This window comes from Gavia stellata, chromosome 22 (genome assembly GCF_030936135.1).
Source record: "Gavia stellata isolate bGavSte3 chromosome 22, bGavSte3.hap2, whole genome shotgun sequence".
NCBI lineage: Eukaryota > Metazoa > Chordata > Aves > Gaviiformes > Gaviidae > Gavia > Gavia stellata.
Window position 1 is genome coordinate 2,418,396 of NC_082615.1, and position 16,605 is coordinate 2,435,000.

Consider the following 16,605-nt stretch of genomic DNA (forward strand, 5'->3'; position numbering starts at 1 on the left):
GAGTCCTGCCCATATCCCAAATCAGGAGTAACTGCCTTGTGCTCAGCAGGGTTGCCTGGGTGGAAAATCAATGGGACCGAGCCCAGGGCTGAGTCACGGCGCGGCGTTACCTGCCCTGCGCCCTGCCCCTGCTCGCTCAGCGGTTTCCTATCGGCCCCAGCATCGCTTTGCCTTTGAGGGAGCTGCTGGAGATAAACGGTGCTCGGCAAGTCTGAGCAGCCGCCCATGCACTGGCAACACAGGCAGCCCTGCCTGCAGCTCAGCTTCCCCATGTCCTTGCTGAGGCCATGCTGGAGTGTCACAGGCGAGGAGGAGGAGGTGTTGATGCACAGACCCAGCAGTGCTGTACAAGACCCATCCTGGAGATGTGCAGCCACTGCACGGGAGCGGAGGGGTGTGTGATAAGGAGGAGGAGCGGGTGTGGCGTAAGCTCCTCCTCGCACCTCGCCATTACCACCATTGCCTGCGGGCAGCCCCGTAAGGCCTCGTGCAGGCTCTCTGCATATGGCCAAAGGGCCTTCGTAGAGGTCCTGAGTAGGCTGGGAGACAGCTCGGACCAGGGTTGGACAGGATTTACCCAAGGTCCTGCCTGCGGGCTGAGCTCTGCCCAGCCTCGAAAACAGCCCAGCCAATGCCATTGCCTGGGACCAGGTGTTTCTGGTGCCTCTAACAGTCCACAGCCCCCTCCTCCTGCCCCCAAAAACCTTCCCTGGGACGTGGCCCCAGTGCATACCCAGCCCCAGGGACTGAGCTCCCACGTGGGCAGCCCCTGCCTTGCAATGACCCTGGGGCTCACAAAGATCCTGGGGCTGTGAAAATCCCATGCCCTGCTGACCAACATCACCAGGGACATCCAGGACATCCAGGAGACCAACTGCCCTGAGTCCCTGCAGAGGCACCGTGCAGGGCAATCCCACTGACTTTGCAGTCTGTTTCCATCTCTCTCCCATTACTTCTCCAGGCAGAGCCTTTGAGGGTCCTAGGTACTGTGGGGGCTGCTTAACTTGGGGTCCCCCCATGCTGAGTCCCCAGTTTAAGTGTTTTGATCGTTTGACTTCTTTTCGTTGTCATCCCCCATAATCGCATGATTTTCTCTTTCTGAAGACCCCCTTTAGGGAAAAGAAGAGGATTTCACTGTTGCTGGAGGGGCTGCTCGGGAGAAATCCAACAGAAGCCATGGCCATAAGTGACCAGGGAAGAGTAAGATTAGGATAAGCAGGTGCAGTGTGTCCCATAGATACTTTCCCAGCCTCCAACTTCGTTTGGCATGCAAGACTTTCTGAGCCTGATGTAGTTCGTTTGTTTAGCAAATCTCAACATATCTCTTTTTCAAGCACTTATTCAGTGTCTCCTTGAATCCATGAAAACCTTCTGCAGCCACATCTTCTTTTGGCAAGGAGTTCTCTAGATCCACCAGCCCTCACGCTGTGAACCACACCTTCATTTGACCTATGTTTGGCTTCTGCTAACTTTATCCAACGGCCCTCAGCTTTTCAGCGGAGGAGGTGGTGAACAGCAGATCCTCTCAGTTTTTAGGGGGATCTTTGAGTTCTCCAGACCCCTGAGCCACCTCTGATCCAGGCTGAACGGCTCCAGCGGCATCGCTCCTATTACAGAATTCAGCTCAGAGAAGCTGAAGGAGCAAATAACTAAAGCCAAGTCATCACCCACCAAAATGGGAAGAGGTCTTCTAGCCAAGTGGTGCTTGAGCAGGCTCTGCGAGTAATGCTATCTACACCAACACTCCTGTAAGACAGGGTCTCTGTATGTCCCTCAGTCCTTGTCCAGCATGTAGGGAATTCCTGCTGTTCCTCATCCTGCAGCTCTACAAGCCAAACTCACTGCTCCATCACCTTTGAGCCCCCGGAGTAACCACCACGTCAAGCAGTGGCAGCTCTCAGATGGAGAAACCTTGACTTTCCATGTCTCCAGGAGCTGCAGCTGGTTCTGCTGGGGCCAGGACCAAGGGGTCATACACTGTCCTCCTTGCCTGTAGCCATTGCCTTTGAAAGTGACTTTTGGGACTGCAAATGGAGGCATCTAAAAGGAGCTTGACGAGTGTTTCCTAAACCTGCCCGTTGCCTCGCTCACAGCCCAGCCTAACCGGGGTGAGCGGTGCTACCTGACTGGTTTCTATCCAGCTTGGCTAGTTTGGCCATTGCGTTTTTGGTTGCTGGCGAGACAACTGTATTTTCTGGTTTTACTTGCAGCAGCTTTAATGTGGGATGAGACTGCTGGCTGATCTGCTGGTACGTTGTATCTCCAACACAGCCTAGGAATGGGGGAGCTCCCATGCACACACAGATCTGTGGTTGTGCAGCCAGGGAGGACCAAGACATTCGCACCAGTAACAACCACTACTTGGGCACCAGGAATGTCCCGGCGCAGGTGGCCATATATCCACATTGTCCTCTATGTGTGGTAACCCTGGAAGACCTCCAGCATCTCAACACTGCTCTGCTTCCCATGGCCGGACATGTGATGCTCAACCAAAAGGTATCTGCGCTAGACACGGGTTCTTGGCAGCAGGGCTCCTCAGACAGCCACTGGCTCTCTGTGCTGGCATGGCCAAAAATGTACTTGCCCTAATGCCAGGAAGGCAGAGCATTGGCCTCACCCCTGGTAAGAGAGATCACCCCAATCCTGGAAATGCTGCTGTGTGGGTTTAGGTTTAAGCAGGCGTCTTACTTGAAGTCACCCAGGGAATCTGCGGCAAGGCCAGGAGTTGGATGCAGATCTCCTAAATCTCATTTGATATCTTCACCACCAGGCCTGCCTTCTTCTGCCAAGTCGTGTCTAGGGTCAGCGACAGAGCTAAAGAGCAAGGAACCGAACCCAAGTGTCCCGACTTCTCTTCCCCTCCGTTTGTTTCCACCTGGGTTGGCTCTCCATAAGTAAAGGATTAATTGAGGCTGTTACAGTTAACTTGAAAGGACCCTGCAGCATAAATTCATGATCCTAAACATAGCCAGTTCCACGTTAGTAATTAGTGCATTTCATGGTGCAACGCAGGTGCATCCGGGGAGCTCTGAAACAAGTACAGGATCAGCAAGAGAAATATCTGGAAGCAATGGCAGGGATTTCAGATAACTCTCTGGCTTGAAAACCCAATTGGATTATTGCTGTCCGCCTCTTTAGAACTACTCCGTTAGTGGAAAGCCTTTGGGAATTGTGGCAAAATCCTCAAATTTCATCTCCTACCTCAGAATTGAGGGCCGCCCATAATTCCTATATCACAGGGCTGGCTGGACCCATTCCAGTATGAGCATGGACAAGTCACTTCATCGTCCTGTGACTCATTTTCTCCTTCTCTAAAATGGCAGCGGTGTTTCTGTGCCTTGGAGGGGTGATGAATATTTGCACAGAGCTTTGGTGTTCTTGGATGAAGGGATAAAATCCCTGTGAAATGCTGTGGTCCTCCCCCTGCTCTGTGAGTCATGCTCAGGTCAGCAGCCATGGGGGAGAAGAGCATTTTTAGCATCCTTCAGGGCCAGCACTCAACACAGGATGGGAGTCAGGCCCGGGGAAGTGCTACATGCAGAACGTGATAAATCACAGCTTTCGCTGAATCCCCCAGGGGGAAATCTGAAGCTGCTTTGTCCAAGCTTGTAAAGTTGTAATACATTAAGAAGGAGCCGACTGGTGTCTTCCAGGAACTGAAACTCCTTAAACAAAGAGATATCATGGGATGTGATGGGCCTTCCTGGGCACTAGGAGCTGGGTGGCCTTTGGGCAGAGCTGCGGTCTGAAGGCTATGCCAGGATGAGATTAGCAACCCTATTTTGGTGGGGAAGGTGGGTTCCTGAAAGTGTTTTTATTTCTGGGGTTTGCCCAGGTGCTGTCTTTGTCCCTCTGCTCTCAGCCCTCTCTCACCTCTCCAGCATCCTGGCAGAGAGCATCCCGGACAGGTCAGCCCTGGAGACAGACACTAGGGCTGAGCCTTTGCTGGTCAAACCCAGCATCCTTCTGATGCTACTGTGACTCCAGGGTGCAGTGACCACAGCAGTGCTCGTGGGCTGTGGGAGGGGTCCCTGTGCTGCTGGGAGCAGTGCCAAGGCAGGCGTTACCTTGCCCTGGACCTTGTCAGGAGGGGATGTCCACATAGCAGTGGACCAAATCTTATACCTCCTTTGCCCTCATTCTGTTTCTCTCAGTCATCCTCCTGTGGTCTGTGATTTTCCAGCTGTCCTCACCTGTGATTTCCCAGGAATTCCTCTCTCCCTCTGTGTCCTGCCCCTCCCTATCCCTTGACAACCTCCTGTTTCAGGTATGTTCAAAATTAGGCAAAGCAGGTTCTGCTGTGGCCCTCAAAGTCCCTGCCTGGGAGGTCAATCTGGTACCTGCTGACCAGGGACACGTGCTTATTTGATGGCCCAGGAATTGAGTTGGCCCCGCTCATAGCCGGCGCAGTAAGGACAGGTTTGGTTTCAGTGACTGCGTCCTCCCAGCAGCGGGGGACGTGCGCAGGAAGACGTGTTTATTTTCCCAGCTCCTTCCCCTGCAGCCCACGGCAGATGTCTGGCTGACGGTGGGAGCACTACTGCGTGCCTTTTGATGGGTGATTTCATCGCCAGGCGGGAAGGGGTTAGTCTGGGAATCTGTGCTGAGTCCCAGCCAGATCCCACTGTGGGGCATTTCTGGGAGCAAAGGCTGCTCGCAGGGGCAGCCCCACTGGTGGCTGTGCTGCTGCCAAGGGGCAGAGATACTGCTGAGGAAGTTCCAGCCGATCTGCCGTGCTCCTGAGAGATGCAGAGCAAGGTCTGGCTGTGCCCTCTGCTCTGCGGCGGTGGCCACAGGACACTGCAGTGTTGGGTCTGAGCCAGGTGAGTGGGTGGGAGAGACCACAGTGTTGTGGGGTATCCAGGAGTTTTTGGATGAGCCAGCTTGGCCCTGACGTTATGCTGTAGGGATGTCTGTGTTAGTGTCCGCTGTCTCCAGGCAAGGGCTGAAGCTCCCAACAGGTCTGGGGTCTCGGGCCACCTGAGCCCCGATGCACTACCAGGCTGCTCCTGCTGTGGTTGTGGTGGAGAGGTGCCCACGCATGCTGCCTGCCTCCTCACACAGGACTGCATGCTGAAGAAACAGTGCCTGGCGCTGCTGGAGAGGGTCTCTGCATCATACTGATGCGTCAGAGCAGAGCCATCGGACCAACACAGGTCTCCACCACAGCCCTGGGCTCTGAAGCTGCTGAGCCTTCCATGGGTTCAGAAGAAAATGAGCTAAGAAAACACATGGAGTGGAAGAGCGGAGCAGTTAAAGCTCTGGAGGAGAAACTCCACGAGTGTGGAGAAGGGTTTAAACACTGATTCCCTCTGCGTATGCAGGTTATGGAGGCCAACGGGAAGGGAGAGGCAGCCTGATTTCAGCACTTGACACTCTTAATGGCTTTTGTGTAACTCAGTGAAAGCCAACAACAATGCTGCTGGAGAAGTCTCTGGCATCCTGCACTCAGCAGGCAAATGAGACCAGGGGGGATGCTTTTAAAGTGGAAGATGCAAGGAGGTGAAGACAAGACTGGGGCTGAGAGCCAGTCATGCAGTTTGGTAAGGAGGCAACCTGAGTCCCCAGCACAAAACCAAACTGCGGCAAAGACCAGGGGCAAAAATCTCAAAGCCCCAGAGCTGGCCTTGGGCAAGCCCATATACCTGGTCCACACCAAGTAGCCACAGGACAAGAGGGAATGGCCTCAAGTTGCGCCAGGGGAGGTTCAGGCCGGGTATTAGGAAAAATTTCTTTACTGAGAGAGTGGTGAAACACTGGAATAAGCTGCCCAGGGAAGTGGTGGAGTCACCATCACTGGAGGTGTTCAAGGAAGGTGTGGACGTGGCATTGTGGGACATGGTTTAATGGGCACAGTGGTGTTTGTTAATGGTTGGACTTGATGATCTTACAGGTCTTTTCCAACCTTAGTGATTCTGTGATTCTGTGTGATTCTGTGATGGACAGGGCTGTGCCAGCCTGGGTGTGAGTGCGAACCTAAGGACTACAGGGGAGGAGACCCAAGGCAGAAAGCTCTGCCATCTCTGGATTTGGCTTCCTGAGGCACCACAAATGAAGCTGGTACCAATGGCTGGGAGTTACTCTGGACCATTTTGCTTTTCAGGGCTGTGTCAGCACAGGCAGCAGTTCCTCTAGCTCAGGAAATCCTTCATAGGAAGGAGGTCAGAGGTCTCCTCCGCACTGAGGAGTTGAGCAATCTGAGCATAAAAGTAGACACAGACTGAAAAATATAAAATTGAGAATATTGTAAGGGTGAACAGTACCTGTAAGCAGGCAGAAAATGCTGGGAGCAAAGATGGAGATGTAGAGGAGGAGTTTGAAGACATCTTCCCCCTACCAGAGAAACACCCAGCTCTGTGCCAAGAGGTGGAAGAGCCTTGTGGTGCCCCAGTCCGTCCCCATAAGAAGGGCTAAGAGAAGAGCCAGGCAGCACGTCGCTCTGGAGGCCCACACGAGGGTGGAGGTGTGCAGTGATCACCGCGGGAAAGCGGCTGACACAACTCTCCACTCACAGCCAGACCCAACGTACTACATGTGTAGGAGGAATATTTCCACTGCTTTCAAGGGGAAAAATTCTGGGGGAGGTGACTCATGCCAAATATTTTTACGTTGTGTGCATTAGCAGGGCTCTGGCAGGTGGGCCTGGAAAAACAGGAGCAAACTCACGTGCAATGAGCTCTCCTTTAGGATACACTGACCTCACTGCCATTTGGGTGGTAGGCAGCACTGGGGGGTAGCACAGAAAAATAAAGCTATTTATAATGATGTTTTGGCCATTTCATTTTATACAGGTGATGTTTTGACTTGGAAAGAGTAGAGGAACATGATCCATGGATCTGAGCCATTCTTTACTAGTCAGAGATGCTGGACTACAGCTCAATTAAAAAAACGAAGACAACAGAATAAATCGTCTGTTACAGAAATAATGTGCCTGAGTGAGAAGTTATTGCAACAAGGTGTGAAATATAAGGATGAGGGTACGGTAGCAGCCCCCTCCGATGACAGAAGAATACAATAAACCTTTGAGAGTGAGTGGTGTTGGGAACTGTGTCCCCAGTCTAGCAGCTTGAATCGCACAGACGTGCAACAGACGTGAGGTTCAGCCTGCCCACAAAGTGCATTAAGTGTGTCTCATTCCCCAGGAGATACAAGACAAGCATAAAACTGCAAAGGAATACAAGACTGGGGGGCACCTCCTGGGCCATGGAGACCTACTGTGCATGACAGACCCTCTCTGTCCCGATAGCTGGCACCTCCTGTAACTTTCCAGTGGGAATTTCTCCGTGGCCAGTTCATACCCTTTTGTTGTTCTGCAAGGGGGGCCCAACGCCTCCAGGAGCCATCAGTCGGTGAGACCCCAGAAGGACACCGATACCCATCTTCGCAACAGCACAGTTGAACCCGGAGACCAGCTTGGTGCTGGAGCACCAAAATCCCCAGAGAAGGAGAAACCAGCACGAATATTTCATGCCTTTACTTACAGGAAGCCAATATTAGTGAAACCTGCTTGACAAACTGCCCCCGCAAGACTGCAGAAATACCTTTTCCATCTGCAAATGGGCTGTTAACAGGGAAAGATTTAGTGGTTTCAAATGCACTTCAAGAGCATTTGATAAAAGTGCGTGGGAGCAAAGTCCAGAGCTTGAACTAATACTTCTCTGCTGGATCAAAAACGCTTGTCTAGACTCCGGCAGGATGCAAACTGAGTGCCAGAGCTACTGCTGGAGAGGAGACTGCAGGGAGTCACTACGTTATTACCCCGGCACTGTTTGTTTTTTAGCAGGGGCTCTTTATACCCAGTAGGGTCTTGTTTAAAGGTTGGTGATTCATAAGACAAAAATAAGGTCTAAAGGATATATAGTACCGCTTCAGCACTGGAAAATCTAAGATAAAGGCCAGAAATATTTTAAACTGGACTCCAGTGAACATAGAGATAGGGAAGGACGTTAGGGCTTGTTGCATGTGCCAAAAATAGAGTACATCAAGGAAAATAGCCTGTAACAATGGTGCAGGAAAAGCTTATCTCCAGGAGCAAAGCAGCACAGGTTTCTTTATACTGCCTGGAAAAAACAAAACAAAAAGATGACCTTGTTCTAGATTCTTATTCTCAGATGTCTAAAACAGCCTTCCCAGATCCACCACAGCTACTAAGGATGCGAATGAAATGCATTGCTGGCGGATGTGGCTCACCTGGCCAAGCAGGGGCTGGGCCACATGTTAGTGCTAACACATTTAAGCAAATTGCAGTGAAAGGTGGAAATAGAAACATAGCATCTAATCTTCATTACCGCAGCTTCATAAACGGATACAAAATGAGGAGCCAGGCTGAAGTCTGCATGGTGAAATCACACACCAGTACCAGTGAAGGCAGCTCCCATCTGCTGACAAATGTTGTCAGAACCCGACGCCGTGGAGGGCATGGAGGCGTGTGAACTGTCCACGAAAGCAAACCAAGGTCTTGGTCTGATCTCAGTCAGGATTTGCCACTGCTTCATGAAAACTTCTCTGGTCATATCTACCTGGGGACAATGATGTCCATCTGGGGGGTGTTGCAGGAGGCAGTCCATGTTCACCTCTCTAGATGGATGACCTAGAAAATTACCAAGACCTTCTGCAAATCTGAGAGGAAGGGGCCACCAGATCAGGCATTTCATCCAGGAAGGTCTTTGGCAACAAACACAACCAGTGGGAGTAGCTGAATGTTTGGGTAGGACAAGGAGGGATGGACAGACAGCCATTAGGTATGGTGGGATGAATTGAGATGGACAGACAGCTGTTGGGTGTGGTGGGATGAGACAGGATGGACAGAGAGTTGCTGGACCACAAGAGGGCTGTTGTCCTGGAGGGGACAAGCAGGTCCCCTCGGGCACTGCCTTATAGTCCAGGATGGATATGACTGTGGTTCACTGTTACATGAGTGGTGTTCACGAGCGGGGACAAGGGGAGCACTGCCTGTCAGCATCTCTGGCTGAGATGTGGCTCTTTTCATCACTTTAATCTCACAGTGTGAACAAAGGAGGAAGAAACGCCCATGCACTTGCCCAAGGGATGCTGCAATACAAAATTTCAACATCCACCCAGACAGGTGCCGGCTGCCGGGTATCCACACACCCTGAGCAAGACGGGCAGGGGCTCAGCAGGGCGAGGGAGCCTCAGGCTTCACGATGTGCAAAAGCAGGTCTGCAGATGCATGGGCAGCTCAGCTATGTGCTGCCCGTGCTTGGCTGGACAGACCATAGCCAGGGTTCATCTGAGACGCTGTCGCCTGTCCAGTGCTATGCAGAACTGCAGGTTTTAACATGCTTTTCTTTTAAGTGCTCCAGCCGAGCCAGATGAGCGAATGAACACACTCCCTAGTCCTGTTCCTGTGGATGTGCAAGGCTTTCAGCTGCTTGACAGATGCAGCTCCTTGCAGCCAGTAGCACAGGGTGGGACGGGGATAGCAAGCCCAGGAAAGCGGGTACGGGGGCAATGTGAGATGCCTGTGGGCACCAGGGCTGCAGTGGGATTTGCTCCTCTGGGCTGGGGCAATGCTCAAGGGGGACCTGTGGCAATCAGGACACCACAAAAACTCTGGCGAGTGTAGTATCATGAGGATTGTGTAAATATTTTTATTACCTTCTCCTTGAATCTAGATGAAGGGGAGATTTTTATCGCATTTACTGACAAAATACCTTTTTTTTCCGGGAGGGAGGAGGAGGCTGACTAACTGCTAGAGGAGGATTCCTGGGGTGATTTAATACCAGATGAAAGCAGCCAGATAGGAGTTGCTGCTCCCCAGGAGCAAGTGGACAGCCACCAACAGCGCGTGTGTTGAACGTGAACAAGCTTACGATTCCTGTTGATTGGGACATATTTGATATACTTGTCTGTCTGCTCAGAGTTGACACATGAAGATGGGGCAGCACAAGGTGCTGCAGAGTGTGTCCAGCTCCACGGGCAGCTTGGGGCCCTGGCAGCCTGGCGGGGAGGGCTGGCTCTGTCCTCCCTCCACAGCAGTTCACACGGTTCGTTTGAAGGGCTTTGGTTTAATCCCTGCGCGTTGGCTGGCATGGTGTCCATCGTATTAACACAGCCTGTAAATAACTCTGCACTAGCCCGCGCCGGGGGGGAGATGGGCTTTACAGCGTGGTTCACACCAATGCAACTGCCCTGTGGGGAGGTGGTTCCTCCGCTGCGGTCTGGACCTGTCCCAGCGTGAGACCTCCACAGCCGCTGTCGGACCAGAGGACATCCTCTCCTTGCCAGAAGTCCCCAGGGGAAGTTCAGCTGAGCCTGCAAACAGCAGGTGCCCAAAACAGTGGAGAAAGGCTATGACTAATGAAGATGGGATGGATGGCATTTCCATCAGCAGAGTTTGCCTGAGTGAAAGCCAGTGCAGGAGGCCTCTGCAGAGGTGGAGGAGGCTGAAAACAGAGATGTTCACCTGCTTTCAGGGAGCAGGTCCAGAGCTGAGACATCACCAGGGCCTGGATCACTCCAGGGGTGCGGGAGGAGACACAAACTCAATGTTTCACACCTCGTCTGCATCCCCAGTACTGGTGATTGCTAAATATTGCCTGGAGGGGATTGCCGACAGCCCCTCACTCTGCAGTAAGTCACCTCCACAGACAGGAGGGATGGGACTGGCGTGGCAGCAGGCTTGCAAAGACCTGGGCTGGTGTCATCTGTCAGTCCATCCCACCTGCCATCCAGCTGCATCCAAGATGTTTCTGCCAGATCTCAGCAGAGGGTGACACCCTATGAAACCATGGGCACCTTCTGTGGCATCTCCTGTTTTAAAATGCACCATGGTCTTCCTCAGTTCATCTGACAGAGGCTCTGTGGTGCAGAGCACAGCACTAAGCACAACCAGGGATGACTTTTGCTTCAAGGCTACAAGAACTTTGTTCCCCACAAACAACTGACCCCTGCGGGCTCCTCAGTCATGGGGATTGTCCCAGCCGTGGGGATGCTCAGGGGGAATTTCACCCCCATGAAAAATCTCCTCTTGTTGTCCCAAAACTTGTGTTTAAACATGTTAAACATGTTTAAACATTTGTGAATGCTGTGCATAAAAGATTTTAACATACCTTTTGCTTTGAATAGAAGAATGGAAATGATGAAAATATGGTTCAGGGCATGAAAAGGTGTTGGGGGAAAAAAATGTAAAAGGTTTGGTAAGAGCCAAATAAAAAAGTTAAACCATTTCTCCCAAAGAGGTGTTTTAAGGGGAAATTTGCTTCCACCTTGATCCTACAAAAACACAGTGGCATCTTTTGGTGCATTTCATATGCAAAGGTGGAGCAGGGGCATGGGGTGTGTGTGAGATGAGTGCAGTGGTGGCTGGCTGATGGGGGAGCTGGAGTCAGTCAGGAGTCGACTGTACTGCAAGCAGGAAAGGACTGCCTGCATCAGGACAATGGTGGCCTTATCTCCGCTGGAAGAATGCCCCAGAAAGTGATATCAGCACATGAAGTAGGTGGTGCATGTGTTACAGCCTTGCTGGTAAATTAAATGGTTCCTGGGAAAGAGCCTGGCCCTTGCAGCTTAGCTGCCAATAAAATAGCCCCCAGCGCTGCTTTGGGGAATCTCTACCTGCTCTGCCATGGAGTCTTTTTGCTGTGCAGCCCTCTGAGATGCAGTGCAGAGCTGAAACGTGTCACTGAGAGGAAGGCACCTCGATGGCACCCCATGGCACATACAAAGCCCACTTTGACCCTGCCGCTACTGCAGGTCTGGAAAGTCACCGTGCAGTAGCTGGGCTGCCGTAAACATTGCAGCAACAGTTTGCAAAGGGCTATTATAGCCTCATGATCTGAAGTCCTGATTTATTACGCGAGCCTAGGTTGTCAACAGATTGGTTATGATAGAGGGCAGCTAACAAGCTATTTTGCATGCTGATTAGACTTGCTTGTCAGTGAATGCCTGCATGATTGCTATCACGAGAAGTGCGTCATGGCTGGGATTGCTTCTCATGTCTTTGACTCCGCAGCCTGCCCCACAAACCCACAAAATGCAGAGCTGTGGCAAGAAAACAAATAGCGTTGTGCTGGGGCAATCTGCAAAGCCATCGTTCACGTCAGCGGACAGGCACGGTGCCCCACCAGCAGCACTCGCACGTGGTAAAACATGGGAGGAGAGTGCAAATGAGATTTTAAAATAACCTTGTCTAGTGAGGGACTTTAAATGGCACTGAGAACTTCAGATCTGCTCCACACAATCTGCTGTGCTGGAGAGCAGCCTGGTTTGTCCTCTGGGGTTGACCCTGTGACGTTCCCACGTTGGGCAGTGCTAATGGGGTTGCTTCATGTGAACAAATGTGGATTCCCACTCCGTACCACTGCTCCATGGCCAGGCTCTCTTCCTGAATCACCTCTGGTCGACAAATGACCCTTCTCAGCTCCAGCCAGTACAGCCCTCTTATCCCGGTTTCCCAACTGACAAGGCACAGGGGCTGCTGAGAGAGGGAGACGCTGGTGATGCTGGGGTGGCTGGTGGATGGTCAGGTGCTCTCTGCTCTGCTGTGCTCCGGGTCCCTCCTTCGCTCCTTGTCTTGGAGGGTCTCCAGCTCCATCAGCTCAGCAATCTCTTTCATGCCCCGCTTCTTTGATAGTGCTCCAGAGAGCAGGGAGGGAAGGACAAGCTTCAAAGGGCTTGGTTTATATTACTGGCTGTCCTGGCTGTCTGCTTTCCTGCCTGGGACAGAGTGAGAGTTGCTCCCTCTGCACCATGTCCTCAGGGTGCTGTCCTCAGGTGCCCCGCCCTGGGCTGGGGGCAGGAGGTGGCGACAGGGCACAGCTCCTGCTCCTGGGTGTCCTGGGGTCCTCTGCCACTCAGTGGGGCTTCAGCACATGGCTGAAGGTAACCTGGGTCAGCGCGGGTTTGCTGCAGGGTCAGCTGGTGGGATATGATGAGCAGCAGAGCTGGAAGGATGGCGATGTGCTGGGAGAGAGGGTGGAGGGCGGAGGGGAGGAGGAGGCAGGGAGGGGAGACTTCCCTCTCTGGGCACAGGGGAGCTGTGCAGCAGTCAGCCTGCCATCCCCGTGCTATCCTCTGCTCAACATGGCTCTTCCCATGGTCAGGCAAAGTCCTTTGCGTTCTCCATCCTCCCGACACAATTTTGGGAGTTCAGAGCAAGACTTGCAGTAGGATGGGGCTTCCTGAAGCCTGGACTGCCCAGGGGCCTTGGGCACCTCATTCCCATTAAAATTAATAATTCCTAACTATCCTGGAGGTCTGGACTGGAGTCAAAGAAGTGCTTTGGAAAGCCTGGGACCCTTCATACACAGTTCAGGTCCAGGTATATTTTCAGAGCTAATCAGTTTTGGCTGGCGTTTTCTCTCTGTCATATTGCATTTGCCTCTGGCCTGGCAGTCACCTCAAGAGCAAGGAGCTTGTTATCATTTTATACAGCAAATTAATTTAGTGCAGTAATTTCTGTGTGAAAAACGTGCTTGGCCATTGCTGTAAAGGTCAAATGCCCTGTTAGCAGGACTTGTGCTAATGGATGGTCCATTGTGTTGTCCTTCAGGAGATCCTGACTCATGGCCTAGGAGCATCTCCCACCATGGAAATGCCCCCAGATCTGCAGCATGTGGGAAGTCCCTGCATCTCCATCCCACGCATCCATCGTCCTGTCCCACCAGCCCACCCCAGGGACATGGTGCTGATGTTCCTGTGGGGGGAGGCGTGCCACAAACCTGGGGGTGTGCAGACGAATCCAGTGCTCGGCCATACTCCAGCCCTCTCCCTACATGCCATCAAGTCCCGGGCACTCACCCCCCTTCACTGCCTGCTCCACAGCTCTTTCCCAGACCCACAGCCTTCTCTTTCCTCCCCTAGCAGCCTGGGCCAGATCGTCCCGCAGGCGTCTTTCCTGTGGCTGCCCCGACCCCTGCACTCCCCGAGAAAAGAATGCAGCTTTGCAAAAGCAAGGCAGGAACAAAGCAAAAAAGAGCAGTTTTGTATTATTTTCTTTTCTGGGCCATTTTGAATTAATTAAGGAATGTGATCTAAACTATAAATACCCTCTTTCACATATGATTTATGGCCTGTTTGTTCTGGATTGGTATGTGCTTAATCTCTAATTGTAAGCCCACCATCTGTTTTTATTGATCTGCTTGCCAGGAGAGTTATTGCTCTCCTTGGCCTTATATGGGAAAATTAGGTATGTGGTGAGCAAGCCAGCTCCAGGGCTGCTCTTACGTCAGCCTTGGAGCTGCTCGGGAGCGCGCCTCCCAGCTCTGCTCGGGCCTCACACTTCTGCCAGTCTCTATTTACTGTGTGAAACTTGAACTTCTGGGTCCCACAAAGCCCCATTATTTTCAGGAGCATCTGCCCATCTCAGCCTCCCTCTGTATCAATCCCCCTTCAGCCCCCAGAATGGTTTTGCTCTTAAAAAAAAAAGTGGGGAGAAGAAGAAGCTGGCGTGGCCTTGGTGTTTTTGGCTATAAATCAGGCTGCCGCCAACTCAGCCTGGGTGCTTTCAATGGTGGGAGTGTCTCCATGAGAAAACAGGCTGGATTTATTCATTAAACCTAGGGGGATTCAGCTGCGTTATTAACCAGCTAGATAATAGCACCCGAGCCCAGCCCATGTGCTCTGCACAGCCAGAGCAGAGAGGGAAGGATAAAAGCTCTCAGGAACGTTTTGAGGCTTAAAGGAAACCTGTGGATTTGAAGAAAGAGGCACAATTTATTTGCAAAGCTGGGAAGCAGAGAAAGGCAGCTACGGTGCTGTGGGAGAGCTGCCCCAAAGGGAAGGGGGTCTCTGTCCCCCTCCACCAGTGGAGGAGGATCCCACCCTGGACCCCAGTGGGGCCAGATGATGCCTCTGGCTCCCAGACCCAGCTGGACTGTGGGTGGGAGCCCCCAGTGAAGGGTGGAATGAGTCACCCTTACTTCAGAGGGTGTTTTGGGCTTAAGGATGGGTAAAAAGGGAAGAGCAGGATGGAGACAGCGACTGAGGCACCTGGGGTTGCATGGCTGCTGAGGAAGAGCTTGAGCTTGGAGGTGGTTTGTTGGATAAAAAAATGGGGCTTAGTTTGGAGAAAGCAGGCCTGGCTTGGTGGCAGGAGCTTTGCTGGGGAAGCTGTGGCACAAGGGGATGGATCTTGGGAGATGATGGCTACTGCATTTATTCATTTTTGTCACAGCACTGGTGCTGGCTGCATGAGTTGAGGGCCAAGCAGGCTCCAGCCACTGGATCGCTACCTGGGCCACCGGGTACACAAATAACCTGACCTTTGATCCTCTGCCATGGGTGCTGCCTGGGTGACCAGTGCTGTCCAGAGCATTCCGGGGAACTCCACTGCCCAGTGGACTTTGGAGGCTGTGTCCCACCAAAAGAAAACTGACAGCCAGTTGTGACAAGGACTCTCAGTGAGCTGTAGCCCTGTCAGCACCCAGCGACACCCTCATCTTTTCCAGTCCGGGGATGTTCCAGCACACCTTTGGTTTTGCAGCTCCCCAGCTTTCTGGGGCCACAGTCCCTTCCCTGGCTGTTGCTGGGCACCTCACACAGCCGTGATGCTGCTTCATCCTGTCACCATCCAGCCCTGCCCATCACCCTGCCTGCCCAACGCCTGCTCCTGCTGAGCTCCTTTCTTCTGCAGAGCTCCCAGCCTTGCCCATCATGGCAATGGGGCACAGCACTGCCAGGAGCTGGCCCGCCACTGTGCAGGCACTTTCTGAGTTGCGACCTGAGCCCTATCTGCTGCTGGCTGAGGCAGCTCCTTGTGCTTGGGATGCTCAGCACCATGGCAAACAGCAGCCCTGTGACAGGGCTCCCTTCCTGGCCCTGCTTGGGAACCCACTGCTGGGATCCAAGCCCATGTCTCCCTTCCCCTTCCCCTTCCCCTTCCCCTTCCCCTTCCCCTTCCCCTTCCCCTTCCCCTTCCCCTTCCCTTTCCCCTTCTCCTTCCCCTCCCTAAAAACAGGGAGAATCCCCTTAAAATGTCCTGTTCATCCCCTAGGCTATTTCCTTAGCCAACCCGAAGCCTCCGTGCCTCACTGCTCCCTCCACGCAAACATACCCGTCTGGGCAGCAAATGCTTCCATGTGACTTGGCAGCCATCGCACCGTCTGTCCAGGCTGCTGAAGTCCAAAAAGGCGGCCCCATGGCTGGGGCTTGACACCCCCTGGCTTGGATGGACTCCTTGGATGGGTGCATCATCCCATGGGGACCCGCTGGGTGCAGGGAGTGGGGCTGGAGAGCGGCAGGCGCGTGCCCACTGAGCCAGCACAGTCCCAGCAGCCCCCAGACCACTTTCGAGTCCCCAGCCTAGGGCGGGCGTGATGCTGGAGGTCCGGGGTGGTGCTGGTGAGCTGGGAGATGCTCTGTGCCCAGTGCTGCACGACATCTACAGGGGGAGGGAAGTTTTAGGGCCAGGCTCATCCCAGCCCCAGCGAACGGCTGCCAGGCAGGGTGTCCACCAGAGCACCGCACAGAGGTGAGGGCTTGGCTCTGCTTCTGCCTTGTGCCCCTGGGACCAGCAAGCACCCAGGGAGGCACAGCTGGGGGTCTCCTCGAGGGACTCCCTGGTGTACTACAGGCACCCAGAGCTGCCATGCCGCAAGTGACGGGGATGCAGTGATGTCCAGGATCCACACCACTGTCCCCAGT